At 43.8% G+C, this 26,659-nt stretch overlaps 1 non-coding gene across 1 annotated transcript; it reads right to left on the reverse strand.

Moving 5' to 3' along the window:
- Nucleotides 1–2,047: 2,047 nt before the first annotated feature.
- On the reverse strand, nt 2,048–2,120 carry TRNAE-CUC (transfer RNA glutamic acid (anticodon CUC)). Its single transcript has one exon. It is a non-coding gene; the product is annotated as a tRNA-Glu (tRNA).
- Nucleotides 2,121–26,659: the final 24,539 nt, after the last annotated feature.

The raw sequence follows: 26,659 nt of genomic DNA on the forward strand, positions 1-26,659 counted from the left end.
TGGAGTATAGGAAGGGGTTCAATAAGAGTTCAAGATTGAAGCAGCATCAAAGGCTTCATGTTAGAGAAAAACCCTATGAATGTGAGAAATCTTCATTCAGAACTCAAATTTTATCTGTCCTGAAGAGAAATTTTAAATGTCATCTTGGTCGTGTGTGTCCCCCTAGTGCAAGTTAGCAGGCTCTCCCCTTCATGGCCTGATTATCCCAATCCAGCTGTACCTCCTGCCCTCCCCAGACTCTGCTCCGGCCAGTCCTCTCCACTCACTGTGACACACACTGTTTCAGTTTCTTCCTCTGAGCTTTCGCTTCTTCTGCTCCCCCAGATGCCTTCTCCCCATCTCTTCCTCTTTCTTTGATCCTCTCTAGCCTTAAGACTTTTTAATGCTTACCGCTTTGACTCTGCCTTTCTCACTACAGCTTCTTTTGTCTGTTTTCTTAAAGACAGTCTTATTCTTTTTTTTTTTAATTTTTTGGCCGCACCCTATGGCATGTGGGATCTTAGATCCCCAACCAGGGATCGAACCCACCCCCCCCTGCATTGGAAGGGAAGAATCTTAACCACTGGATTGCCAGGGAAGTCCCAAGACAGCCTTATTCTACTTACAATTAATTTATATGCTGGGTTTTTTGTTATTGTTGTTTGGATTTTTATTTTTTGTTTTCCCTCCAGTCGACTCAATGTTATTTCCAACTCGGCAGTTGTGAGCTTCTCCCTGGCAGGATTGGTCAGGAAGGTGGACTGTCCCCAAAGATGAATAGAAGGAATGATCTTTAGAGTGTCTGTCTTTCCTTAGATTTTAGGTAAGTTGTTTGCCTTGAAACTTCAGCTCTCTGATGTGTTCAAGGAAAAATTGCAGATTATCTGGCTATTTTTTTTGGCCTTGCTGTGCGGCATGTGGGATCTTAGGTCCGTGGCCAGGGATTGAACCCGCACCCCCTGCAGTGGAAACCTGGAGTCTTAACCACTGGACTGCCAGGGAAGTCCCAATCTAGCTATTTTTTGTTGTAAGGGTGGGGCCATATTCTTCAGTTTTTCTATATCTTAAGAAGAGGTGATTTCTGGATTTTTTTGAATTTTCAAAGTGGACCACACTTAAAAAAACAAAAAACAAAAAACACTGAACAACAGTTTGTAGATATTCAGTAGCAACCAATGCAGTATGATGATTTTTGAGAGAGCTGAGGCACGTGACGAATCTCACATTACCCAGAACTTCTCCTTAGGAATATTTGCCGAGTTGCGGCCCAGAGAGTTACAGCCTTTGTCAGTGTGTGGAGGATCAGACCTGCTACGTGTTTTTTAAATTTTAACGTATTGTATAAATATGGAGCAATGTGCTGGAAAAGCACCAGATAGTTGGCAAGGGGGCGGAATGTGTGACAACATTTCTCGTGGCTGAATCCAGAGCCATTTCCAGGTCTACCCTGTAAGGCTGTGGTAATCATGCCCTAATAAGAGGGACTGGTCTCAGGGGCAGGTGGGAGTTGAAGTCCTGCCCTTGTTCCTTTGGCCACGTCACACACTTATGAGACTGTGTCTCTTTAGGGGCTACTCTTTCCTAATAGGTACTGATGTGCCTCATGGGCTATTCTGGTCCTTCCCAGCATTTTTCTCAGTTGCTGTCTTCCACTATAGAGTACAGGAAAGCTAGATATTCACATCTCCAGTCTATCTTGCATTCTGTCGTGCAATGGACATGGTAATGACTGTTCCTTGTTACCTAGTCTCCATTCTCTCCTGCTTCCATAGAAACTGCTAAAATTTCTGGTTTCTTTGGCAGGTGTGTTTGGCCATGTGACCAACCTATGGCCACTGTGAAATGCACAACTCTCTGGCCATGCACTTAAACGCATGCCCAGCACCACCATTAGACCAAGGAAAACAGGGTCCCACCCCGGGCCATGTGCCCAGGGTGTACAGGGGGTCCTGCACTTTGGAGTTCCTTCCTCTACATTTTTTTTATCAGTTTATTTTTATTTAGGCTGCATTGGGTCTTAGTTGTGGCATGACGGGATCTTTAGTTTCGGCATGCGTGCAGGATCTAGTTCCCCAGCCAGGGATTGAACCTGGGCCCCCTGCATTGAGAGCACAGAGTCTTACCCACTGGACCACCGGGGAAGTCCCTGCTTCCTCTACATTTTTAAAGTCATCTACTGTTGCCTAGGAGTGGCTGGGTCAAATAGGGCTGTCAGATGGGGTGCTCCAAGAGTAGATTGTAATCTATATGGGCCCTGGGCTCTGTTTCTCCTATGTGGGGTGCTCTCTGACCCTTTACCCAGTGTGTGGGCTGACCAGATGTCCTGAGGAGCTCCAGAATGATGCCTATAGGGTTGTCCTAGGGCTCTATGGTTGGACCTCCGTTCTAGGAGGGTGGCCAGCATGTTTTTTCCTCCCCCACACAGGATCCCATGACACTGGGTGACTGGAATGATGCTGACTGATTAGGGGTGACTCATTCATCTTAGGCACAGGTTTGAACTCAGGGCTCTGGGCTGCTGTGGGTCTACTGTTGACCCTTGGTGTGGGCTGCACTTGTGGGCCCCTGTGTCAGCTCTTGCTCATCCGTGTTCCTACTGCAGTGCTGCCACAACACCCAAGGACGATAGGGTTGGCAGCAAATATCCTTTATCTTGTGCATTCCCCACTGTTGGCCTCGAGGGTGGTCACTCTCCCCCCTGCACGGGCTCTGGCACAACATGTCAGGTGGTTCTCTGGGGGTAGCCACACCTCTCTCCTCTGAGGGCTTTCAACGGGCTTTCTGATGTGGTGACGCCATGCTGTCCTGGGTCAGTCTCAAGCTGTGCTGGAAGGGGTCATTCATTTCTTGGGTGAACTGAACTGTGCTTCTTACTCTTCCCATGGGCCACTGCTTACCCTCCCCACTGGTGGTGGTAGTGTGGAAGGGAGAAGGATAACCAACACTGAAAGACATCACATTCTAGGAATGCAGTGACTTATAGCGGTTGCTATGGTCTCAGGGTTTGTGCCCCCCTCAAAATTCATACGTTGAAATCCTAATCCTGATGTGATGGTATTAGGAGGTGGAGCTTTTTGGAGGTGCTGTCATGAATGGGATTACTGCTCTTATAAAAGAGACCCCACAGAGCTCCTTAGACTGCTTCCATCATGTGAGGACACACCAAGCAAGAAGGCCCTGCCTGTGAACCAGAAAGAGGGCCCTCACCAGAACTGATCATGCTGGTGCCTTGATCTTGAACTTCCCAGGATCCAGAACTGTAAGAAATAAATTTCTGTTCTTTATAAGCTACCCAGGCTATAGTGTTTTGTTTTAGCAGCCTGAATGGACTAAGACAGCCGTTTAAGAGCAGTCATGATTGTAAAATATGTGATTCAATGATTAGACTATAACATTCCAAATGGTAAATTTAACATGACCAGAAAACTTATTATGGTTAATATTTTCCTGAATATTCTGTGTAAGTCTTGTATTTGCAGTCATTGTAATAACCTTTGAGGATGTCATTGGAAGCCAGTATTCAAGGGTGGCATGGTGATGCAATGTCATTAGTAATGATCTAACCAGCATTCAATAAATGGTATTAAAGAACTGAAGAGGCAAGAAGATCTAGATTGGTTCAATTCTGTGGTGAGTTCAAGGATTTGAGGGATGATCAAGAAAAAGACATGACCTGAAACTTACTGTACATCAATTCAATAAAAAAAGATTTTTTTAAAGAAAAAGATAAAACCACTAGATGGCACTATTGTACCATCTACACTATTGTACCAGCTACATTGGGCGGCCTCTGTACAGATCACAGGAGAGGGGAAGTGCCTTACATAAGGGGAAGAAGGCAAGGGAATTCTGGGGAGGGGCGGGGTGGAGAGGCAAATTGGAAAGGAGGTTTACTTGTCTAGGCAATGTCTCTCAACAGCAAGGTGGGAGTCTCTGCCCTTCAGAGAGCTTTGAAGGGCAACAGTGATTTGGGGTCTTTTATGGCCACAGAGTATGTCTTATCCATGGCTAGCAGACAGAAGGTGCAGTTTCACAAGTTATGCAAAGCAGGCAGGTTCTAAATGGCTAAAAATACGCTAATATGGGTTATGTTTAAAGCAATTGGGTAAGAATTTGTAAAATGTTTAAAAATGTGTAAAAAGATATTTGAATATTGTACCCTTAAAGCTTTATATAAATTTCCTATGCTTATAGGTTATTACACAATCACAACTGAACATTCAAATTGCATTAATTTAATATTAGGAACAGTGATGTTTTGCTGAAACTAGATTGCTGTTCTAAGATGAATATAGTACTGTAGGTTCTTTTTTTTTTTTTTTTTTTTTTGGCCGCACTGTGCAGCTCGTAGGCTCTTAGTTCCCCGACCAGGGATTGGACCCAGGCCCTCAGCCGTGAAAGCAGAGTCCTATCACTGCACTGCCAGGGAATTCCCTGGTATAGTTTCTTTTATTTTTTCCTTTTTCTTTTCTTCTTTTTTTTTTTTTTTTTAATATTTCTTTACTTATCTTGGCTGCCCCAGATCTTAGTTGCAGGATGCGGAATCTTTGTTGCAGCATGCAAGATCGAGTTCCCCAATCAGGGATCGAACTCGGGCCCCCTGCATTGGGAATGTAGAGTCTTACCCACTGGACCACCAGGGAAGTCCCTGGTATAGGTTCTTCTGATTTCGCCTTGGCATACCTGCCCCACAAAGTATCTTATGATGACTCAGTTTCTTTTGAGCAGGGAGATCCTAACCCCTGCTCTCCCATATTTAAAGGTCTTTTGGAGGTGATCACAGACGCTCCTATATGGCTCTCAGGTTATGCAGACCATTGAGGACTTGAGGTTATCTTGAAAAGATGTGACCTGGGTTCCACACAAGGGCCTCATGGATGCCAGGGAAGTGTTGGCCTCAGTAGGATATGGCTGAGGGCTGGATGCTCCTCTGGCCTCAGCCTTCTTGGCAGTGTGAGATGAAGAGACTTGTAAACTGTGAGCCCCATGTGGGGCATCGCGATGGCAGGGGTAGGAACTGGACACACGAGGACATTTGGCAGTGGCGGGCAAGTGTAAGAAAGGCTTGTGTGGGCTCCTAGCTGGGGCCCGGATTCATTCCCTGCTCCTGGCCCTCCCTCACTCATTCACGGTGGCTATTCCCACGCAGGACCGAAAAGCACCGCGTTTTAGACTTTCTAAGGGTCTTTTGAATATATATTAAGATCGCTCGACTTCCATTCATCCAGCAAACGTTTCGGTGGCTCCTCTGTCTTGAGGTCCCCACCCCATCCAGGTCAGGCCCTCAGCCCAGGTCCGCTCTCCCTCCAGGACGCTGATTTCTCCTCTGGGCCCTGAGGGTAGGGACTCACCAGCAGGTGGGAAACCCACCAGGCGGGAAACCCACCAGGCAGGGGCGGGGCGTGTCTGGGCGGGGACTAGGCTCCCGCCTCCAAGAGGAAGGCGGACCCGGTGAGCTCCGCCGCTCATTGGCCCAGCTGGGCCCTGCCCCTTCACGCGATATCTTGTGGCGTGAAAGCCGCGTTTCTTGCTCCCGCCTTCAAGTCAGGACAGGCCAGGTGCCGCGCCTCAACTGCGAACGCGGAGCCTCAGGGACTCCCCGGTGGTCCAGTGATTTGGGACTCTGCGCTTTCACTGAGGAGGGCTGGGGCTGGATCTCTGGTCAGTGAACTAGAATCCCGCAGGCCGTGTGGCGGGGCCTGAGAGGAAGGCAGACACCCACCTTGCCTTCTCCCTCAGGCTCGTCTCGCGGGAACTAGAAAGAGGACCCCCCCGAGGTGTGGGGTCTTCCGAGGTTGCTAGGGGGAGGTTCTAGGTTGCCCAGTCACTATGATGACATGCTCTCCGCCCAGCCACTGTGTCTAGCGCGTGAGGGTTTGGTTTGCAAGGGCCAGCGAGAGGGGCCCCAGACCTCTGTTGGATGGGAAGGGGCGGAGGCCGCTCGGAGCCCACGCTGGGCCGGTCGGCGTGGTCTGAGAAGGGCGGGAAGGCCCCCGGGGAGACGGGCGCGGCTGCGGCCGCTACTAGGGTCCCTCTCCCAGCGCCTGGGCCTGTCTCGCTCGCGTGGAGAGGGGGCGCTGGCGGGCGCGGTCCACGGGCCGCAGGCGCGCGCCCCTGGGTTCTCGTCCCCAGGACCGCCTGCGGCCTCTTCAGACGTGGGTACTGACGCGAACTCGAGTGTTGTCTGCGCTGCAGGACACGCCGTCGGCAGAGAACACTCCCCGCGGTCGCTCCAGCCCCACCTTGCCCCGGCTGCAGAGACCCCAGCCCTGCGCCCAGGCCTGTGCGCATCTGCTTAAGGCTCTTTCCCTCCGCAGGTGGTCTCAGGAAATCCGCCTGTGGTCACCGTCCTCACCTTCCTCGCCTGGCCGGGTGGAAACGCAAACTGGAAGCAGTTCGTAGAATACCGAAATGGTTTTCTGCCCTGCTCCCCCCATCACCTCCTCTTAGTCCATAGAATTGGAGACCGTGGAGCCCTGGCTTCGGGTTGGCTCATGCCACTGTTTAATCTAAACATGTTGGGACCTCCCCGGAGGTCCAGTGGTTAAGACTCCGAGCTTCCGCTCAAGGGGGCACGGCCTTCCATCCCTGGTTGGGGATCTAAGATTCCGCATGCCACGCAGTGCGGCATAAAGAAATAAAGGAAGGAAGGAAGAAAGAAAAAACTCTCTTGACGGTTTATGTCCATCAAGCACCTAATAAAATCCTATGTACAGCATTGGAGCTATGGAAACATTTCTTTTTTTTATGAATTAAAAAAAATTTTTTTATTGTATATATAGTTGATTTACAATGTTGTGCCAATGTCTGCTGTACAGCAAAGTGACTCATTGATACACATATAGACTTTTTTTTTTAAGCTCTTTATTGGAATATAATTGCTTTACACTGTTGTGCCAGTTTTTGCTGTACAACAAAGTGAATCAGCTGTATTTATACATATATCCCCATATTGGAAACATTTCTTGATTTAGTTGTTTTCACATCCTTTATTTCACTCCTCGGTACATTCTCTTAACTTTTACTCGTTGTCATAACGTAATTGTTAAGGTTGGTAATCAATCAGATAAGACACACGGTCCCTGCCATTAGTGAAGTGTGTTGTGATTTGTTTCCCACCTGGCTTGATGATGCTTCAATTCTGTAGCTATGGTTTTCCCCACAGGAAAGGAGGAGTGTTTTGAACTTTTGTAAGGTGACCTCTGCTGCTGTTCTACTTTCAGATGATTTGCTTTTCACAGGGTCAGCTGTACAGATCACATCTTTTTGCTTAAGGCCACTTGTTTAACATGTCAATAATATTAATATCCATTGTAAGGGACGTTTATTACAAAGGTATGACGACAGTAACATGATTTAAGAGAATTAGAGTCCACAACTACGAGGGGTATCTGTTTACTCAGTATGAATCACAGCTTTTCTTACCTTTGGGCAAAAACCATCCATGAGTTTAGCAGCATTACTTGTGTAGGTTTGCATTGTGTTTTTTTGTTTGTTTTTGCTTTTTTTTTAATCTCATGGCAAGGCTTGTGGGATCTTAGTTCCCAGATCAGAGATCAAACCCAGGCCACCAGCATTGGAAACTCAGAGTCCTAACCACTGGGTAGAGAATTCCTGCATTGTGTTTTCTTTTAAAGTTCTTTTGTTTACGCTTATAACTGCTCCCCCCCCCCCCCCCATCCCTGCAACTATCGAGATGTGGTTTTTAGCCTCCCCTGACAGCTCTTTCCCTGACAGCCTGATCTACCTCTACCTTCCTGGATAGCTTTCTGGATTCACTAAGAAAGGTCAGTGGAGCAGAGGGCTGTGTGCTGACTATATAGTCTTTTGTCTGATGGACCCTGAGACTTAATAGCAAACTGCAGATGAGTTGAAATGGAAGTTGTTTTTAAAGTCTATGAGTACACGCACTTGTATGCTTATTAACAATCTCCAATCTAACCGATTGCAGCTATTTGTATTTCAGGTGTTGCCTTTAATGTGTAAACCTTGCTGATTCATTCTATAGAATGGCAGAAGGCTTACTTCCTAATGATGAATTAATTAACTGACCTAGAAAGGGAGTTAGAACTATTAGTTTACAAGTGAAATTGCTTGGCTTCCCTGATGCAGTAATATTTAGAACTTGGAGTATTTGAGACATGTCATGAAGTTGATGGATTGTTTAGTATGGTAGCTTTTTTCTTACCACCTATCCCCAACACTCTTATAAAACTGAATGATCATCTTATAATCAACCTGTATTTAGAGGAAAAAAATAGTAGTCGGGAGACATCAAGATGTTCCTAATCTGGGACTTACCTGGCAGTCCAGTGGTTAAGACTTCGATTTCCAGTGCAGGGTGTGCAGGTTTGATCTCTGGTCAGGGAGCTAAGATCCCACATGCCTGGCAGCCAAAAAACCAAAACATAAAATAAAAGTATTTGTTATAATTGAATTATAACAAATTCAATAAAGACTTCAAAAATGGTCTCACATCAAATCTTAAAAAAAAATGTTTCTAATAAACTCTTTTCAAATTCTGTTTTGACTTTTATTACTGTGTGGATTCTTTGGATTTTTTTTTCTTTCCTTTTTTTTTTTTTTTTTTTTTTTGCCACACCATGTGGCATGCAGGATCTTAGTTCCCAGACCAGGGATCAAACTCACACCCTCATGCAGTGGAAGCATACAGTCTTAACCACTGGACCATCAGGGAACTCCTGACTCTGGGGATCTTAACTGGAGCTCCAGCTTTCTTTTCAGCCCATTGCATTCTCTCCACTGTAACATTATACACCAGTTTCCTTTTCTGTCTTCTCTCCTATGATGTCTTCCTTGGAGTACCAAAAATTGTAGTTTTGTCAGTCCACCTTCATATTTGTTTGCTGAACTAGTCAGCTGAATATGTACATGGGAAATTGTATGCTAATTATGTTCTCGACCTGATTTCTGTTTCTGTACTCCCCCAATGCTTGCTGTCTTACCTCTGTGAGTTGAGAATTACCACTGATACCAGGCAATAACTGATGAATAGTAGTTCATGTAGCCTCCAAAAAGGATGGGTCAGATGCTGTATGCAGGAATTATGGTCAGTAGAATTATTGTCACTAATGGTTCTTTCTTTACCTTCAGTTTCTGGGAGTTTTACCTTTCCATGAGACAGGAATAAATGAGACATCTGTTGTCAGATGATAAGTCTCCTTAACAGCCAGGACCCAGGTGAGCTGGGTCCCCTCTGCCCCTGCACGTATGCATGTATGTATGTACAGATATATTTATATATGCACATATTAAAGTATACAAGTATATGGAAATATATTTGTTATATATGTGTATATAAAAATATATGTAATATACTTTTGTATATATAAATATGTAAATTTGCTTTCTCATTAAGGTATAACTTACTTATAATACAGACAACTCATTGTATAGCTCACTTTTTAGAAGTTTATACACCTGTAAGACCATCACTCATATTGAGACATGGAACATTATCAGTACCTCAACAGACTCCCTCATGCACCATCCCAAGCAGTCCACCCCAAAGTTGACCATTATGGGAATTCCCTGGTGGTCCAGTGGCTAGGACTCCATGCCCTCACTGCCGAGGGCCCAGCTTCAATCCCTGGTCAGGGAACTAAGATCCCACAAGCCATGTGGCCAGAACAAAGCAAACAAAGATGAACTTTATTCTGACCTCTATTACAATAAATTAGCTTTATTTGTTCTTAAACTTCCTGTAAATGGAATCATTCAAAATGTACCCTTTTGTGTCAGCCTTCTTTGGCTCAGCTTTGTCTTTGTGACCTTCCCCCATGTTGTTGCACATAGCAGGAGTTTGTTCTTTTTCATTGCTGAATGGTTTTCCATCATATGATTTTACCACACTGTATTTATTCATTCTACTGTGCATGGACATTTTGTTTCCAGTTTTGGCTACTATGAGTAAGAAGGCAGTGAGCATTCTTGGTTATGTCTTTTGGTGAACACATGCACTCATTTCTCTTGGGTGTATCTTTAGGAGTCACATTGCTAGGTCATAGGCTATACACGTCGTTAGTTTTAGTAGACGCTGCCCAACAATTTTCTGAAGTGGTTGTTCTAATTTATCCTTTCACCAGCAGTACAGGAGAGTTCCAGCTGCTCCACATCCTTGCAAATACTTCTCATTTATTCTTGATATCCTGTCGGGAGTTTCAATTGCCTTTTCTACATTTGGCAGTGATGCAGAGCACCATTTCATATGTTTATTGGATACATGGACTTCACTTATGTGAAGTCACTGTTCAGATACCTTCCCATTTTTTCTTACACTGTGTGTCGTTTTTTTCTCCAAGTTGTAGTGATTGTGGATATGAGTCCTGTGCTAGATGTATGTATATGAAATTCATTTTCCCAGTCTGTGGCTTGCTTTTTCACTCTCTCTTTTTTGGGCTGTGTCCCAAGGCTTCCAGGATCTTAGTTCCCCAACCCGGGCCCCCTGAGTGGAAGCGTGGAAAGCCAGGGAATTCCCGCTTTCTCACTCTCTTAATGTTGTCCTTTGGTAAACAGATTTTTCTCTCGCCTGTCCCAAGTAAGCGGTACTTTCCTATGCTTCTCTAACCTCACCACCTCTGCATGGGCGTGGGGAGTCATGGACAAATGTGAGAGCATTGTGCCTGGGGTCGTGAGAAAGGAGACAAGAATGAGGAAGAACTGGGATGGAAGCACAACTGAGAAATGGCAGCAATAGGAGCAGCTCAAATAATCACCCAAATATATTATACAAAGTGGGGCGGGGCTACGGTGGCCATATCCCCTTATGTGTTAGTTTTTCCTTTATATGTGTACGTTCGTGCTCAGGCCCAAGTCTACTTCTATATCATAATCTATTTTGAGGTCACGTATGTTTGGAAGCTCATAGTGAAGATATATTTGGTTCTAACTGGGAAAGTACGCTGAGCTCTGGCTGGCTGCCTGCCTTTAATTTTTGTCCTCTTCCTCTACACCTTCCAACTTTTACACAAAAACCCCTTGAGCATATGAGGGACCCAGTACGATATGACACATATTATGTCATTGTAGATGCCGTTCCCAAGCGTCTTGTTAACAGTTGTAACCATCACCAAAGTCCCAAGGCCTAGGATAGCAGGAACTTGTTGTTTCAGGAATCAGTGGCTTTTGAGGCTGTGGCTGTGTACTTCACTGAAGAGGAATGGGCCAGCTTGATCCCTGCTCAGAGGGCCTTGTACAGGAATGTGATGCTGGAGAACTATGGGACCATGGCCTTCCTAGGTAAGGCCTCTCTGCTGCTGGTCTCTCTGGGCCCTAAGAATTTAAAGGGTTCTCATAACTATTAATTGACCACAAATGGCGATGTTAAGAGTTTCCAGGTACAAAGAGCCCTGAGTTTATTTCCAAGAAGGCTTTCCTTCTTTTCCCATCATAAATCTGTCCTCCCTCCGTACCTGCTTTAGAGGTGATTCTCTGGGTACAGCAGGGCTCGAGCATTCTCTTGGTACCCTCACCCTAGTATTGAACCTCCGGGTTATATTGAGAGGACTTAGTCCCTTAGCCTCCACGTGGGAGTTGCTCCTAGGAGCCATGCATCTGTTTTCTGACTGGTCTGTTTAGAGAATGTTCTGTTCTTTAACAGGGAAGGTAAAACATTTTGTTTTCCTTGAAATAGAAATTTGCCTCCCAGAGAGTTTCAGGCTTCCTCGGAAGCACTATCCCAGGACTTCCTCCCAGAACCCCTTCCTGTACCTCTTTTGGGTACCTCTCGCCCAGGTCCCCCAGGGATTCCTCTCCTCACCTCTGGCAATTCTTGCAGCCACAGGCTGAGATTGACCCATGTGACTCTGCTCACCACTGTGTCGTGGCTTCCTCCCTTCAAGCAGCATCATCCACTTCCAAACCAGCTCTGATCTCTCGTCTAGGGCAAGGGAAAGAGTCATGTTTCACTCAGCCCAGGGACAACTAAGCAGAAGGAACAGGAGAGCAGGTTCTACAGGTGAGTTAAACAAGGAATGCCCTATGTTTCTATTTCATTAACATGGAAATGTGTGTTGGAGTGCTTTGGGATCCTTAATCACACTCTTTCTGATTGGACTGTTTTTCATCCCTTACAATGTAGTACACAACACCGTGCTTCAGTGTTTCACATACTAGAATGCTTTTATCCTAGGAGTTATGTGGAACAATTTTTCGAAGTACTTTACTGGTTATGTGTGATTACCATTTAATAGTTTCTCCCAATTTTGCAAAATTGATAAACTCAGTGCAGTATTTTCCTGTCTACTAATCAACAACAACAAAAAAATTATTTTTGCTTTTCAAGGTAATGAATAAGTTAAGCATTTTTTTAAACTTAATTTTTATTTTATTTTGGAGTATAGTTAATTTACAATGTTGTGTTAGTTTCAGGTGTACAACTAAGTGATTTAGTTAGCATATCTATATACCCATTCTTTTTCAGATTCTTTTCCAAATGGGTTATTACAGAATGTTGAGTAGAGTTCCCTGGGATATACAATAGGTCCTTGTTGATGATCTATTTTACATACATGGTAATGTGTATATGTTAATCCCAACCTCCTAATATATCCCTCCTGCCCAACTTTTCACTTTGGTAACCATAAGTTTCTTTTTTAAATCTGGGAGTCTGTTTCTGGTTTGTCAAATAGTTCATTTGTGTCAATTTTGAGACTCCCCCTTACCCTTCACCTGTCCGGGCAGATGTCAACCCCTGCAAAACCACTCTGCTGAGGGTGCTGTGGTCCATAAGTGTGGCTGCTCTAGGAAGGAGCCTGAGGTGGGAACCTTACCACTAGGAGACGTGGAGACCAGGTCACTTTTCAAAGCTCTTTGAGCCCAGTGGGTCCACCATTCTTTGGGTGCACTGGGCTCATTGTAGGTGTAGGAGAGCCCACCTGGATCTGGAGATTGTGGTCCCATCCAGAAGGGACCAGGCACTCCTGGTCCAGGGAGGCTCATTTGCTGTCACATCCTCCCCAGCTCCCTCAGCCCCAGGACCATCCAGCCTTGGGACCCAAGCCTGCTCAGGCTCTAGGGAGGTGACACCAGACCAGGTCACCAGGCCTGAGGGGAGTACAATAGACATTTCTTTCCTTCTTTTTTTTAAAATTTAACATTTACTTTATATTGGAGTATAATTGATTTATAGTGTTATGTTTGTTTTAGGTGTAAAGCAACTTAATTCAGTTATACATATCCATACATCTACTCTTTTTCAAATTCTTTCCCCATTGAGGTTGTTACAGAGTTCTGAGTAGAGTTTCCTGTGCTATAGAGAAGATCTTTCTTGACAGTCTGTTTTCTATATATATGAGTGTGTATATATTAATGCCAACTCCTAATTTATCCCTCCTGTCCACCTTTCCCCTTTGGTAACCATATTTCTTTTTTTAAGTCTGCGAGTCTCTTTCTGGTTTGTCAAAGTAGTTCCATTTGTATCAATTTTTAGATTTCACATATAAGTGATATCCCACGATATTTGTCTTTCTGTCTGACTGAGTACACTTAGTATGATGACCTCGAGGTCTATCCATGTTGCTGCGGATGGCAGTATTTCATTCATTTTTTTTTTAAATGGCTGAGGAATGCTCCATTGTGTATGTCGACCACAATCTGCTTTATCCATTCATGTGTCGATGGACATTTTGGCTTCTTCCATGTGTTGGCCACCATCAATAGGGCTGCAGTGAACATGGGCGTGGGTGCGTCTTTTCAAAATATGGTTTTCTATGAATATACACCCAGGAGTGGGGTTGCTATATCATAGGGTAGCTCTATTTTAGTTTTTAACAACCTCTGTGCTGTGCTTCCTAGTGGCTTTTACCAATTTCTATTCTCACCAACAGTGAAGGAGGGTTGCCATTTATCCATGCCCTCTCCAGCATTTATTGTTTGTAGACTTTTTGGTGATGGCCATTCTGACTAGTGCAACGTGATACCCTGTTCTCGTTTGATTTGCATTTTTCTCATAATTAGCAATGTTGAGCCTCTTTTCAGGTGCCTTTTTTTGTTTGTTTAAACAGAGTGAGTAGTGGGCTCCTGTAAAGTCTTCCTGTTTTTGAATTCTTCTTCGATTACCTACCCCAGGACACTGCTTGAGGGCAGGTGTCCTTTACAGCCCCACAGGCCTTGTGAATGTGAGGTGCCCAGCCACACCAATTTTATAGCTGTTGTTACGCGAAATGGCCACAAGGCGGCAGGATTTCTTCATGCCCCAGTCTGGTGACTCGGGCAACCAGAGCGTTCGTGAAAGTTGAGTTCCTGGCCTGTAGATGAGAGTGGAATGTGCCAGCACAGAGACTCAAGGACTTGTGTCCCATTACTTCTTCCCCTGTACCCTTCACCTACCCAGGCAAATGCCGGTCGCTGCAAAGCTGCTCTGCTGAGGGTACTGTCGTTGGTATGTGGGGTGGCCCTAAGGAAAGAGGCTGGAGGCGCGAACCTTACCACTAGGAGACATAAAGACCAGGTCACTTTTCAAAGCTCTTCGAGCCCAGGGGTCCACCATCCTTTGAGTACACTAGGCTTGGTTTAACTGTAGGAGGGCCCACCTGGATCTGGTGATTGTGGTCCTATCCAGAAGCGACTGGGTACTGCGGGTCCCAGGGTGGGGCTCATTTGCTGGCACATCCTCCCCAGCTCCCTCAGCCCCAGGAGAGTCCAGCCTTGGGACCCAAGCCTGCTCAGGCTCCAGGGATGTGGCACTAGTCCAAGTCACCAAGCCTGAGGGGCATGCTGTAGGCATTTGTTTCCTTTTTTTTCTCTTAATTTGACTTTTAGTTTATACTGGAGTAGAGTTGATTTACAATGTTGTGTTTGTTTTTGTGTACAGCAACTTGATTCAGTTATACATATTCATATATTTATTCTTTCTCGAATTCTTTCCCCATTTAGGTTATTACAGAGTGCTGAGTAGAGTTTCCTGCGCTATAGAGTAGGTCATTGTTGATGATCTATTTTTTATGTATATGAGTGTGTATATGTTAATGCCAATCTCCATATTTATCCCTCCTGCCCACCTTTCTCCTTTGGGAACCATAAATTTCTTTTTTTTAAGTCTGGGAGTCTGTTTCTGGTTTGCGTAGTAGTTCATTTGTATCAATTTTTAGATTCCCCCTGTCAGTGATATCCTATGATATTTGTCTTTCTCTGACGGAGTTCACTTAGTACGATGACCTCTAGCTCCATCGATGTAGCTGCGGATGGCATGATTTCATTCCAGGTTTTTCTTTGTTTGTTTGTTTTTTAACGCCCGAGGAATGCTCCATTGTGTGTATGGACCACATCTGCTTTATCCATTCATGTGTCAATGGACATTTTGGTCAATTCCATGTGCTGGCCACTGTCAGTAGTGCTGTAGTGAACGCTGGCGTGCATGTGTCCTTTTGAATTATAGTTTTCTTCAGATATATGCCCAGGAGTGGGATTGCTGAATCATATGGTAGGTCTATTTTTAATTTTTTAAGGAGCCTCCCTACTGTTCTTCGTAGTGGCTCTTACCAATTTCCATTCTCACCAGCGGAGGAGGGTTGCCATCTCTCTACATCCTCTCTAGCATTTATTGTTTGCAGAGTTTTTGATGTTGGCCATTCTAACTGGAGCGATGTGATACCTCGTTATTTTGATTTGCATTTCTCTAATTAGCGACGTTGAACATTTCTTCAGGTGCTCTTTTTTCTTTAAACAGTTTGAGTAAAATTTACCTCACAAAATGGGCTCCTGTAAAGTCTTCCCGTTTTTGAATTCTTCTTCAATTACCTACCCCAGGACATTACTTGAGGGCAGGTGTCCTTTACAGTCCCGCAGGCCTTGTGAATGTGAAGTGCCCAGCCACATTGGTTTTACAGCTGTTGTTACGTGAAACGGCCACAAGGCGGCAGGATTTCTTCATGCCCCAGTCTGGTGACTTGGGCAACCGGCGCGTTCGTGGTTGAGCTGTAGGAGGGCCCGCCTGGATCTAATGATCATGGTTCCATCCAGAAGGGACTGGGTACTGTGGGTCCAGGGGGGGGTCATTTGCTGCCACATCCTCCCCAGCTCCCTCAGCCCCAGGACAGTCCAGCCTTGGCACCCAAGCCTGCTCAGGCTTCAGAGAGGTGACACCAGGCCTGAGGGGAATATAGTAGGCATTTCTTTCCTTATTCTCCCCTTTTTTTTTTTTTAATTTAACTTTTACTTTATATTGGAGTAGAGTTGACTTACAGTGTTGGTGTACACCAATTGATTCAGTTATACATATCCACATATCATTCTTTTTCTCATTCTTTCCCCATTTAGGTTATTACAGAGTGTTGAGTAGAGTTCCCTGTTCTATCGAGTAGGTCCTTGTTGATGATCTATATTATGTATATATGTGAGTGTGTATATGTTAATGCCAACCTCCTAATTTGTCCCTCCTGCTCACCTTTCCCTTCTGGTAACCATAAATTTCTTTTTTAAGTCTGCGAGTCTGTTTCTGGTTTGTCAAGGAGTTAATTTGCATCAATTTTTAGATTCCACCTGTAAGTGATATCCTATGATATTTGTCTTTCTCTGTCTTACTGAGTTTACTTAGTATGATCATCTCTCAGTCCATTCATATTGCTGTGGATGGCATTATTTCATTCTTTTTTCTTAATGGGTGAGTCATATTTCATTGTATACATACACCATATGTCCTTTATTGAGCACCTAAAAATGAACCAAGTACTATGGTGGTGGAGTTTATAGTGTTTATCTCAATGATATGATAGCTCTGTGCAGTAAGGGCTTATTATTGTCACGATTTTATGAATGAATACATGGGGGTTTACCGAGAGGTTTGAATTCAAATTCAGGTATTATGTCTCCATGTGTGATCATGGTTGCATCACTTATGTTATCTGTCTACCCCTATGGGCACTTTGTGCCCAAGCATGGTTCTTGAGGTCAGGTATCCCAGGCTTCTCTCTCTTCACTACTCCTGGCTCTGTCACTGAAAGACCTCCCATGATCCAGCTTCCATATGTGGAGTCTGTGGAAGGGCCAGTCACAGCCTCCATCTCCCTTTGCATACTCAGAACTGCAGGTCTTACTCAGAGGCCTTACTGGTGAGGAGTCAGACACTTACAGAGAATAATAGGAAGAAAAGAGAGAAGAGTTGGGGTAAGCAACTGTAGACTTGATCACAGCCTGGGGATGGGGAAGCAGGTTAGAGAACCATGTTGGTTGGAAACCGATGGTCCATAAATGAATGTGTATGTGAAGATCTGATTGTTTATGCAGCAGAGCCAGCTGTTGAGATAGGCATGTGTGCCAAGGAGATGATGGCCGCTTGGACTTGCTAAAAATGGAATTAATTTTAAGCAACGCAGTGCTTGGTGAGGAGAAGCGGCTGTGCTCTGTATGATCTCCAATGCCAGGAACTCGCTCACAGCTAGTGAGGCACCTGAGTCTTGTGCCCACTCTATGATAGAGTCTGCATTGCATGGCATCTGTGCCATGAGAACCAACCATCAGCCCAGCACCTGGAATGGAGGAGAAGCCCTCAAATGCACACTGTCGCGTGGAGGGTTATTGAGATAATACCTGAAACAATGTCCCAGAGCACCATGTTACTGGATTTTGACTTTAATAAAGTTTTTGCTCCAGGCATATTGATATCTCAGAAAAGCCTGTGTAATTATAACAAAAGTAGAAGTTTATTTTTTTTTATTGAGTGTTGTAGTACAATGGGAACTGACACAGCAGAACTTGTTAACATTGCTAGAAAGTGGGTTCATTTCTTCTAAATTTTACTGCATCTACCAACTTGTAGCCAATAGGGATGTGGTAGGACCAATTTAAATTTCATATTTTAAAATAACATTCAAAAATGTTTAACTTAAGATGATGATTTGAGCACAGACATCCAGCTCTCTAATTCCCCATCCTTGTGACCCGATCTTGTCTGAAAAGAATACAAAAGAGAAGAGAACAAATCTCCATGCTACATTATGCCTCAGGTCTTAAGGACTTTCCTTCCTATTTGTGTAGATGGATCTGAATTAACCCTGAGAGATGACTCAAAGCCTTTTCTGAGAAAGTTTCTCTGTCTTAGGCAGCAAGTAGAGGAGATTTGAACAAGGTTTTATTAATGTCCCTGAGTTTGGAGGAGCTAGGAGGGCATACTGAATGACTGTCGGGGGACCAGATGAGAATGTCAATATTTGTTGTAATAGCTCAGCAGCAAGAGAAGCTCTACTAAACAAAACCAAAAATGGACAGGTCTTCTCTCTGATTATGAGGAATAGGATAAAGAAGGAAAGTGCACACAACATGGCCAGATCACAGGGCTTCTGGGTCAAAGAGAAAACTGATAAAGCCAGAACCTGGTGGATTGGTATCATGAAATGTGAGAGACACCTTGTAGGTTCCCCTCAATTCCTGAATTCTGGTTGATTAAAAAAAAATAAATTTATTTATTTATTTATTGGCTGCTTTGAGTCTTCCTTGCTGCACACGGGCTTTCTTTAGTTGTGGCGAGTGGGGGGCTACTGTTTGTTGTGGTGTGTGGGCTTCTCATTGCACTGTCTTTTCTTGTTGTGGAGCACGGGCTGTAGGTGTGCAGGCTTCAGTAGTTGTGGCATGTGGGCTCAATAGTTGTGATTCGTGGGCTCTACAATGTAGGCTCAGTAGTTGTGGCACACAGGCTTAGTTGCTCCTCCGCATGTGGGATCTTCCCGGCTGAGGGCTCAAACCCATGTCTCCTGCATTGGCAGGTGGATTCTTAACCACTGTGCCACCAGGGAAGCCCTTCTGATCGATTTTTTTTTTAAATTTTATTTATTTACTCTTAGGCTGTGTTGGGTCTTCGTTGCTGCATGTGGGCTTTCTCTAGTTGCGGCAAGCGGGGACTACTCTTCATTTTGGTGCACAGGCTTCTCACTGCGGTGGCTTCTCTTATTGCAGAGCATGGGCTCTAGGCACATGGGCTTTAGTAATTGCAGCACATGGGCTCAGTGGTTGCGGCTTGTGGGCTCTAGAGTGCAGTCAGTAGTTGTGGCACATGAGCTTAATTGCTCTGCAGCATATGGGATCTTCCTGGACCAGGAATTGAACCCGTGTCCCCTGCACTGGCAGGCGGATTCTTTTTTTTTTTTTTTTTTTGAGAGCTCATGTTCCACTGAGCATCATTTATTAATGGTCCTTTAAGCCACCAATAATTTGAAATGAACAACAATATGTAGAGTATCGGATGCTTACTGGATTTTTTTTAAGCTCTTTATTGGAATATAATTGCTTTACACTCTCGTACCAGCTTTTGAGGTACACCAAAGTGAATCAGCTGTATTTAGACATATATCCCCTTATCTTCTCCCTCCCGTGACTCCCTCCCACCCTCCCTGTCCTAGCCCTTTAAGGCATTGCGCATTATCGAGTTGATCTCCCTTTGTTATACAGCAACTTCCCACTAGCTATCTGTTTTACAGCTGGTAGTGTATCTGTGTCTATGCTACTCTCTGACTTCGTCCCAGCTTCCACTCTCCACACCCCACCCCCCCAACCCCGTGTCCTCCAGTCCATTCTGGCAGGCAGATTCTTAATCACTGCGCCACCAGGAAAGCCCCTCTCTGGTCGATTTTTGAATGGAAATGTTTGCTTGTATCAAACAGTCCTGGAGCTTACTGTCTGAGGGCAGGACCACCACGTGGGCAATGAGCTTGTATTGCCATTCACCGAAGAGTCACTTGTTCTCTCTGGGGGAGGCTTATACTTCACACCCTGTTGAAGTCAGGCTTGGCCATGAGACTGGTCTTGGCCAATGCAAGGTGACCCCGACCCCACCTCACGCACAGCATCCTGTTCCCTTTGACTAGAATGCCTCCCTTCCTGCATCGCCTACTTGGAGAACTCCTGCTTGTCCCCAGCAGTCAGCTGGCTCAGAAGCCGTAGCGCACCTATTCAGGCACGTGTCAGGAGCAGTCTGCCCATGCCTGCATGACAGCTCTCATCATATTATCCCCTCCCACACCTCCGCTCTCCCACCTGGAGACCATGCGGGCAGGGGAGAATGTCCCAGTTATCTTTGTCACCCTGGCCCCTCATACAGTTCATGGCACATAGCAGATACTGTAGTAAATCTCGGATCAAGAAGTGAGTGAGTGAAATGATTTCTGCAGTCAGGAGATACAGTATATATCGGACAGTTCAATCACTGTGACATTCCTTTATTCGGCAATAATTTATTAAGCTCGTTGTTTGTGTCAAGCATCATGATAGGTGCCAAGATTACATCTGTGAATACGTCAGTCATGGCATGTGTCCTCGTATTGCTTAGGAAACCTACAAGAAGATAGCCTTATACAGTGGAAGGCAAGGAGTCTGGCAAGGAATACAGTTTCATGAGTCCCACCCACACTGAAAGATCAGAGGGCAGAGTACAGGAGTGGGGGAGGGCTTGCTCCGGTTAAGGTCTATAAAATGCCTTTGGCAAGAGGGTGTTGAATTAATGCCTGTTATGAAGTCAGGAGGCCCTAGAGGCTCAGTGGGCCCAGAGCCACAGATCTTCCTGGTGAGGAACAGATTGTGGGACCAACTGTACTCATTTTCCTGAGTGTGCCTTAGTTCTGTCCCCACCCTTGTGAAGCCAGGATGTGATACAGTAGCTAGGGAAACCCCTGGCTGAATCAAAGCACAGAACATCTTCCATGTGGAATGTCGGCCACGCGGGAGTGCTGTTTCCTTCTTCAAGTCCGCATTATTTAAAACATTTCTCTTACTCCTGATCCTAGGACTAGCCTAGATGATCTCTGTCAACTCCCACCTGCCAGCCTTGACGTTCAGTGCATTTCCTCGTTTTTATGCCTTCTGAGGGGACTGCTCTCTGTGACCGTGGGAGCAATGCAGGGTACCCATTACTATGTGTCCTCGCAATTCATTCTCAGGTCTTAAATGATGTGATCAAGCTAGACAGTGTCTCCTGACCTTGGGAAGAAAGAAGCGATTGGCACTAGGAAGCACGTCGAGCTGATGCTGCCTCTCATTTGTTCTCTAGGCTGCTGCTTGGTTCCAGGAACAAGCTGAGAGGATCGTCATAGCTTTTCTGAGGGCTCTGTGAGCAAGGCCTTGGTGAGGCTGGAAGAGAAGACACCGTCATTCGATCAACACCCAGTAGGTATTACGTTCCTTACGTTCATTCAAAACTTTCTAATAAACTTCACGAGGTAGGCATTATATCCCCATTGCATAGATGAGGAAACTGAGGCTGGATGGGTACATTATTTGTCCAAAGCTATACAGCCCAAAGTGGTGAAATTCGGTTTTAAATGCAGGTCTGTCACCACAGCTCCGGATTCTCTTTCTTCATGTGATTTTTGCAGGATGGAGCCCCTGCTGTTGTAGCATTTGTAACTTGCTTAGGGAGACAAGATTCCTGAAAGTATGTTTAATAAAAAAAGGTGACAGCAACTTAAACTTGATGAAAGAGAGCTGCTTTTGTTGACGTAGAAATAGTCACAATATATTGCTAAGTAAGAAAAAGCAAGCTTGACAATAGCAAAGTAGGCTGCAGTGGAGGCAAACAGTGAGCTGTTTCCCTGCCCAGATAAGATAGTCCAGACGGCTTCTTCACGTCTCCTCCTCCCAAGGGTTAACTGTTATAATGATTTCTCTTACTATAGGTTAGTGTAGATGACAAATAAAATAATTTAGTACCTGCTTTTTTATGTTTAGATGCTTTTACCACATTTTGTCTGTGAGATTTATCCATGTTGTTACGTGTAGCAAAGGCTTTTTAAAATTGCTGAGTACTATTCCATTGGCTGAATATGCCATTGGTTGATGGATATTTGGGTGGCTTCAGATTTGGGGCTGTTGTAAATAAAGCCACTGTGAACGTTCTTTTACATGTCTTTTGACTGACCTATTCATGTGTTTCTCTTGAACATCTACAGGTAGGTAGATAGATACATTTACATAATTTTATATTAATTAGTTAATTACCATATGAGTGGAATTGTTGCATCATATAGGTTAGGCATATGTTTGGCTTTAACAGATACTGCCAAAAGTTTTACAGAATAGTTGTAATGATGTATCCTGCTTTCAGCAGTGTATGAGAGTCCTAGATACCCTACAGTCTCCTTCTCTGTAGTCTTTTCTAGTTCCCCGACCAGGGATCGAACCTACGCCCCCGGCATTGGAAGCACAGAATCTTAACCACTGGACTGCCAGGGAACCCTCCTGGGTAGTCTCTTTAATATTAGCCTTTCTGGTGTTAGTACAGATGTGACATATTGGGGTTTTAATTTATACTTCGCTAGTGGCTAAACCCGTTGAGTACCATTTTCATATCCTCATTGGCCGTGTGGATATTCTTTTTGTGTAGGGAGTAGGGTTGGGGTGAGGGTTCTTAGTGTGCCTGCAGGGGCGGGCATGGTTTGAACTTCCCCCGGGCACCAGGGGAGGGAGCCTGCAGGGTTTCTTATAGGCCTGCCCGGGTGTGGGGCCATAGGGGAAGCGGGAGGAAAGGGGCTTGAAAGCTCTTAGCAATCAGAGCTCGGGAATGAAGCTACCCTCCTTATTACAGTGCTGCTCAGATCTGTGGTGAGGAGGAGATGATAAATCTGACACGGCCAGTACTTACCTTGTTGCCTACACGTAGAACACAAGATAAATGAGTGTGAAAATGAGATACTGATTATCTTAACTCTTTAGGCTGGGCCAGGGAGTTAGCCTTTAGATGTGATATGTCCTGCTTGGCTGAGCTGTGACTGTTTGACGAGTGAGAACTAGTGATAGAATCTCAGGAAAAAAAATACAGTATTGACACAATTCTTTCATCGATGGCAGTAAACTAAGCATGAATCTTTAACTGCCCAAATAGTAATAAGCTTAAAGAATATGTCTTATGTAAATTATTTCCTCTCAATTCTCAGAGACTGGAATAGAGAGGGAAGGCATCATTTTATATTTGCTTTTATAAGGAATATAAATGTTAATTAGCTTGCCCACAGTTACTGCTTTCTGAAGCAGCGATTTCAGACAAAGATTTTGAAACACAAGGTCAGACATATATTTAAACATTTTAATAATGATTTAATTGTTTTAACATTAAATTACATGCTGATCACAGGTGGTTTAAGGCCTCATCCCTGGTCATGCGCCTTGAGTCTAAATTTTCTCTAACCTGCCATTAGAGACAAAATTTAAGAATTACAGCACAAGGGATGCAACTCTTAATAAAACAAGGTCCAAGGTTCCCCAAAGAAAAGGAGCCACCTGGAGGGCGTGAAGGACAGTGGGACAGGCAGGCCCTAACTCACCCCTCTATAATTTGTTGTCTGTCCCTTAGGGTTACCAAATTCTCTCCTCTTTGCCAGTGTGTCTGACCCTTAGTTTACTCAGATATGATTCCTCTCTAGCCAAGGCAAGGACAAGAAATCCATTTTTCACTTTTCCCCAAGTCCATGAGTGGTGGAGCCTAGATTTTGAGCCTTAGTTTCTCCTTCTATAAAATGGTGACTATAACAGCTACTTGTGGGGCTATTATATTTTTTTAAAGAATTAAATGAACATAAAAAAACGTTGTGTTATATACCTGATCATTGTGGAAGCTCAGTAAGCATAGCTAATTACTAGTTGAATCCATCCGTTCTGAAAGTTGATATAACTGATATAGCCTCCAAGCTTCCTTTAGGCAAGGGTGACTAACCCCCTGGTTTGCTCAGTACTGTCCCAGTTTTAGCACTGCAAGTTTAGCATCCCAGGAAACCCCTCCTCAGGACACAAAAAAATCCCAGGTTTTGGTGATGGATGTAGAAGTTTGGGGGAGAATATAGAACCCCACAAGGCTACCTGAAAAATAGGGGCTGAAAGCAACACTGTTTTTAGTGTCAAATGGATATGCCATAGATTATTATCTGCCTTCTGTAGTTGCTGTGGCGTATTTTTTCCCCTCACCATTGATGATGGCAACCATGATTTACGGTTTACAAAAGTGGAGCATCCGTTGTAGCGTCACTCCAAATGATGTGACTTAAGGATCCACCTGAAGCATGTTGTAATCATGAGCACTAACAGTCTGTTTTCCATTTTGCTTGTGGATTAACTATTGGACTCTGTACTGAGATAGTGCTAGTTTAATTTTTGACTTTGTGAATATCATGACCATGTTTTCTAAGAGTTTGGATAATGAAAACAAGAATGATTACCCTACCAATGCCAGTATGACCCAGACGTCACTGAAAAAGATGGCTAAATGACTTTTTTTTAATTGAAGTATAGTTGATTTACAATATTGTGCCAATCTTTGCTGTACAGCAAAGTGACTCAGTTATACACATATATATATACATTCTTTTTTTTTTAATATTCTTTCCCATTATGGTTTACCCAGGATAAGCCATAGGCTATGGATATAGTCCCTTGTGCTATACAGTAGGACCTTGTTTATCCATTATAAACGTAATAGTTTGCATCTGCCAACCCAAGACTCCCAGTCCATCCCTCTCCCTCCGTCTCTCTCCCCTTGGCAACCACCAGTCTGTTCTCTATGTCTGTGAGTCTATTTTTGTTTTGCAGATAGGTTCATTTGTGTCATATTTTAGATCCCACCTATAAATAATATCATATGGTATTTGTATATTTTTCTGACTTACTTCACTTAGTGTGATAATCTCTAGTTGCATCCATGTTGCCGCTAATGGCATTATTTTGTTCTTTTTTTATGGCTGAGTAGCAATCCATCGTATATATGTACCACATCTTCTTTATCCATTCATCTGTTAATGGACATTTTGGTTGTTTCCATGTTTTGGCTATTGTGAGTAGTGCTGCTATGAACATAGGGGTGCATGTATCTTTTTGAATTGTCGTTTTGTTCCAGTATATGCCCAGGAGTGGGATTGCTGGATCATATGGTAATTCTATAATATTTTGAGTTTTCTGAGGAACCTCCATACTGTTTTCCATAGCGGCTGCACCAACCTACATTCTCACCAACAGTATAGGAGTGTTCCCTTTTCTCCACACCTTCTCTAACATTTGTTGTTTGTAGACTTTTAGTGATGCCCATTCTGACCAGTATGAGGTGATACCTCATTTTACTTTTGATTTGCATTTCTCTAATAATTAGTGATGTTGAGCATCTTTTCATGTGCCTACTGGCCATCTGTGTGTCTTCTTTGGAGAAATGCCTATTAAGGTCTTCTGCCCATTTTTCGATTGGGTTGGTTGTTTTTTGTTGTTGTTGTTGTTGAGTTATATGAGCTGTTTGTATATTTTGGAGATTAATCCCTTGTCAGTTGCATCATTTACAAATATTTTCTCCCATTCTGTAGGTTGTCATTTCGTCTTTTTAATGGTCTCCTTGGCTGTGCAAAAACTTGTAAGTTTGATTAGGTCCCATTTGCTTATTTTTATTTTTATTTCTATTGCCTTGGGAGGCTGACCTAAGAAAACATTGGTACGTTTTATGTCAGAGAATGTTTTGCCTATGCTCTCTTCTAGGAGTTTTATGGTGTCATGTCTTACTTTGAAATCTTTAAGCCATTTTGAGTTTATTTTTGTGCATGGTGTGTGAATCTAACTTCATTGATTTACATGCAGCTGTCCAACTTTCCCAGCACCACTTGCTGAAGAGACTGTCTTTTTCCCCTTTTAAATTTCTGCCTCCTTTGCCGAAGATTAATTGGCCGTAGGTGTGTGGATTTATATCTGGGCTCTCTATTCTATTCCATTGCTAAATGACTATTTTAGGAAGACTGAAGGACGCATACAACTGGATTAGGGTGGTGAATAACCAAACAGAGCATACTGCACACTATGGATGGAGAAAAGAATTTGGGATTGAGCGTGGTGGAGGAGATGTGAAAATGCATGCAGAAACTGAATCTCACTAGGATGAGACAGGCAAATACGTCTGAATCAATCGGGGAGTTTTGCTTTTTATTGGGGGGGGATTCTTATTCTTGTCTTCCCCCAAAGACAGCAATGCTTAGTGAAAAACAGAGGCCAGAATTAGCTTTGGTACACTGCATGAATGAACAGGTATTATTGTGTCATTTCCTTGATAGCTCTATGAAACTGAGTAAAGTTATGTTTACCGATTCAGAGGTTGCAACTAAAATGTCCTTTGGGAACGCAAAAGGGGAAATTTGGTAACAGACGTGTTGTCCTCCTACAGTGCAAAACTGTTCTGTCAGATCTAACCAACAATCATGCTTTCTACAGCATGTCAAGTTACCATGAAATCATGGCAACAGAAAATGTTGCCCCTAGCGGTTAGGCACTTTGGTTTGAAAAATGGAGTTTCAAATCATCTTCTTTATTTCTATTCAGATCTTAATAAAACCACAGAAAACACAAAACAAAAGATTGTTGATATCTTATCCAAATACAAACTAGACTTTGTTCATCAATCTGTATGTTCAGTAGGCAATGCAAATGTAAATTTTCACAAATTCCATCTAGTCTATAAACTTCTTACCAAAGAAAAAAAAAAGATCTTACCTGCTAAATGACCTGTAAACTTTGTACACAACATTGTTAGAAATGGGTGTGATTTGCTTACCTGTGATATTGAGGCTTTAATAATGAAAGTTTGGGGTCACTTTTCAATTTTCTCAAAAGCTGCAGAAGCACTTAATGAGATTTCTGACTTTATAGAAATGGAAAAACCTCCTTAGGCATGTGTTTATAAGATGGCTATAATTCCTGCCAGTCATAGAAAAGGTATTAA

This window comes from Hippopotamus amphibius, chromosome 13 (genome assembly GCF_030028045.1).
Source record: "Hippopotamus amphibius kiboko isolate mHipAmp2 chromosome 13, mHipAmp2.hap2, whole genome shotgun sequence".
NCBI lineage: Eukaryota > Metazoa > Chordata > Mammalia > Artiodactyla > Hippopotamidae > Hippopotamus > Hippopotamus amphibius.